Here is a 3976-nt window from a genome sequence, read left to right as displayed (position 1 = left end):
AGTGTAGGGCCGCTGATGATAATCTAGCATCCTATACTAAGCATTTAGGATTGCAGGTAAGGTATCAACAGTTGTAGCAACAATGACATGCTATGCATCAGGATAGGATTAATGGAAAGCAGTAACATGCTACACTACTCTAATGCAAGAAGTATAGAGGAGAGTAGGCGATATCTGGTGATCAAGGGGGGGGGCTTGCCTGATTGCTCTAGCAAGAGAGAGGGGTCGTCAACTCCGTAGTCGTACTGGATAGCAGCGGCATCGGTCTCGGTGTCTAGCGGAAGAAGAGGGGGAAGAAACAATGAATACAATGCAAACAGATGCATAACGATGCATGACAAAGCAAAGTGTGTTGCTAGGCGTGCCCTAATGCGGTATGAGGTGATACCGGTGAAGGGGGGAAACATCCGGGAAAGTATTCCCGGTGTTTCGCGTTTTTAGGCAGAGGAGCCGGAGGGGGAAAGTTGTGAGTTCGATAGGTTAGGGATGTGTGGCGGACGAACGGGCTACGTATCCGGGTTCGTCTCGTCGTTCTGAGCAACTTTCATGTAGAAAGTATTTTCATCTGAGCTACGGTTTATTTTCTATTAATTTTAAAAGATTTAAATCATTCTCAGGATTTATTTAATTATTTTAATGCAACATTATCCAGAACCGTGTTTGCTGACGTCAGCAGTCAACAGTGGTTGACTGGGTCAAACTGACGTGTGGGCCCAATGGGACCCACCTGCCATACACTGTTAAGTTAATTAGGGTTAGGTTAAACTAATTATTGCTTAGTTAGACTAACAGGTTAATTAGATTAATTAAGTAGGATTAATTAAATTAATTAATTCCTTAATTAATTAATTAATTAATTTTAGTTAATTAATTAATTATTTATCTTTTTTAATCTTCTTTTTTTAATAACGTTCTGGGGCTAGGCCCACCTGTCATAGGCCCGAAGGGGCCTAATGGGTTAACGGGCGCTAGCGATGCGGTTATGGGCACACCCGTTCCGGGCCGAGCCCGACCGAGGAAGCGAGGCGAGGCCACCAGGGCGCGGTGGCGTTTGGCCACCGTGGGCGACGACCAGTGAGGGCGAACCCAGGTGGCGCCGCAAGGGGAAGCGGAACGGCGGCGGCGACGGCAGGCGCGTGGGGCAGCGATGCGCGGGCGCGCACTACAGCTGGCAGGAGGCAGGCGGGGCGCGGCATGGTGCGGCAGCAGCAGCAGGGGGAGCGGGAGGAGCGGCTGAGCGGGTGCGGGAATGGTGGGCGCGCGACGGCAGCGGTGAGGCCGCGAGTGGGCGAGGCGCTGGGGGGTGCGAAGGTGCGGGCGGCTGCGAGGAGCCGCGGCCAGGGAAGCTACGCGGGGGGGGGGGGGGGGGGGGGGGTACAGGGGAGCACGAGAGCGCGCGCACGGCAGAGCAGTGCAGTGAGCGCATGCGGGGCGCGGTGAGCACGGGGACAGAGAGGGGGAGGCGTGCTCACACGGTGCGGTCAAGGAGTGGCAGTGGGGCGCGGGGAGGAGGCCGGGGACGACGGCGATGATGGCGAAGACGGGGTGGCATGGCGCGGGGACGACGGAGAAGCTGCAGGGCGGAGGTGGCAGCCCTCGGGCGCGGGCGTGCTCGCCAGGGCCGTGGGAGCCGCGGCGGACGCGGCCGAGACGGTGAAGCGCCGGCACGGTAGTGGTGGCGGAGGCGGGCGCTGGTCCAGGCCGGACAGGGAGGTGAGGGTCGACAACGGCGGAGCAGGAGAGAACGGAGGGAGGAGAGGCTGCGAGGGAGGGTCGGGTATGAGCCTTCTCGCCTCTGGGTGTGCGGCGGTGCGAGGGGTGGTGAGGGGAGCGAGAGGAGTTCGTGGGGGAGTGGGGGGAGTGAGGTGGGTCATGGGTTAGGGTTTCTGCCTCGGGGGAGTTATGTGATCGGTGGTAGGCCTTGGCCCAGATGGGCCTATGGCCGGCCTGGCTAGCTAGGCCGAATGGCCCAGGGGGAGGTTCTGTTTCTTTTTTTGTATTTATTTGTTTTCTGTTTATTGGTTTTCTATTTTATTTTCTATATATTTTTGTTTTATAAAATCTACAAGTAGTATCTAAATTAGTGTTACAAAATACCCCAATGCCACAAAGAGTTTGGTGACAAAATAAAATAGTTTAGTAATTTATTAATTGTAAAAGGCATTTAATTAATTGTTTTTGCTACTGTTTAAATCCTTATAGTTCATTTAAGCATTTTATAAAAGCTTGGTTTCTCCACCATAATTGCTTACGATTTTGAAACAATCTGAACATTTTAGTTTTAATTTTTTGAAAACTTTTGTTGTTTGCTTTTCTTTTGATTTTGAATCTGAATCGGTTTCGAACTAACGTGAGATTAGCAACAGTAACCATGGTGACGTGGCATCATTAACGGAGGTTTACTATAGCTTAATTATCCGGGCGTCACAAACTTGCACTAGTGAAAGTATGAACCATAGGCCTTGTTTCAACGCATTGCAATACCGTTTGTGCTCACTTTTATCATTAGTTACCTTGCTGTTTTTATATTTTCAGATTACAAAAACCTTTATCTACCATCCATATACCACTTGTATCACCATCTCTTCAACGAACTAGTGCACCTATACAATTTACCATTATATTGGGTGTGTTGGGGACACAAGAGACTCTTTGTTATTTGGTCGCAGGGTTGCTTGAGAGAGACCATCTTCGTCCTACGCCTCCTACGGATTGATAAACCTTAGGTCATCCACTTCAGGGAAATTTTCTACTGTCCTACAAACCTCTGCACTTGGAGACCCAACAACGTCTACAAGAAGAAGGTTGTGTAGTAGACATCAAGCTCTTTTCTGGCGTCGTTGCCAGGGAGGTTAGCGCTTGAAGGTATATCTTTAGATCTTGCAATCGAATCTTTTTGTTTCTTGTTTTAGCACTAGTTTTGTCTATAAAATAAAATTATAAAAAATGGAATTAAGAGTACCTCATATGCTTCATCTTTTTAATATCTATCATGAAAATAAGGATTCTGATAATTGTGCACAAGTGCTAGAAGAAGAATGCATTAGAATGTTTGGCACTAAATATTTGAATGATGAGCATGATTGCAATGTTGTTACTATGAATTCCTTGAATATCCATGATGCTAATGATATGCAAAGCCACAAGCTTGGGGAAGCTATGTTTGATGAAGATGATATTTTTTGTCCCCCAAGTTTTGATGAGCAAATTTATTATGATGAAAGCATGCCTCCTATTTATGATGATTATGTTGATGAAAGTGGTTTCAGAGAGGTCATGACTTTATTTAGTGATGATTCCACTATTTCCGAAGAGGTTCCAATTGATTATGAGAACAAAGTTGCTATCTATGATGATTATTGTGATGACTTGTATGCTATTAAGAATAATGATAACCATAAAACTTGTAATCATGATTTTAGTTTTCAATTGGATTATGCTTCACATGGTAATTATTTTGTTGAGTTTGCTCCCACTATTATTCCTGAGAAGAAATTTGCCTATGTGGAGAGTAGTAAATTTTCTATGCTTGTAGATCATGAAAAGAATGCATTATGTGATGGTTATATTGTTGAATTCATTAATGATGCTACTGAAAATTATTATGAGGGAGAAGTATATGCTTGTAGGAATTGCAATAATACCATGTTTCCTCTCTATGTGCTTAAAGTTTTAAAGTTATGCTTGTTTTTCCTCCCTATGCTAGTTGATTATTTCTCCCATAAATTGTTTGCTCACAAAATCCCTATGCATAGTGAGAGGGTTAGACTTAGATGTGCTAGTAATATTCTTCATGATGCTCTCTTTTAAAGTTATGCTTGTTTTGCCTCCCTATGCTAGTTGATTATTGCTCCCATAAATTGTTTGCTCACAAAATCCCTATGCATAGGAAGATGGTTAGACTTAAATGTGCTAGTAATATTCTTCATGATGCTCTCTTTATGTTTCAATTCTTATCCTTTATGTGAGCATTGTT

The sequence above is a fragment of the Triticum urartu genome, chromosome 5 (genome assembly GCF_003073215.2).
Source record: "Triticum urartu cultivar G1812 chromosome 5, Tu2.1, whole genome shotgun sequence".
Classification (NCBI taxonomy): domain Eukaryota; kingdom Viridiplantae; phylum Streptophyta; class Magnoliopsida; order Poales; family Poaceae; genus Triticum; species Triticum urartu.
The sequence above is the reverse complement of the archived record's forward strand: the minus strand, read 5'-3'. Positions refer to the sequence as shown.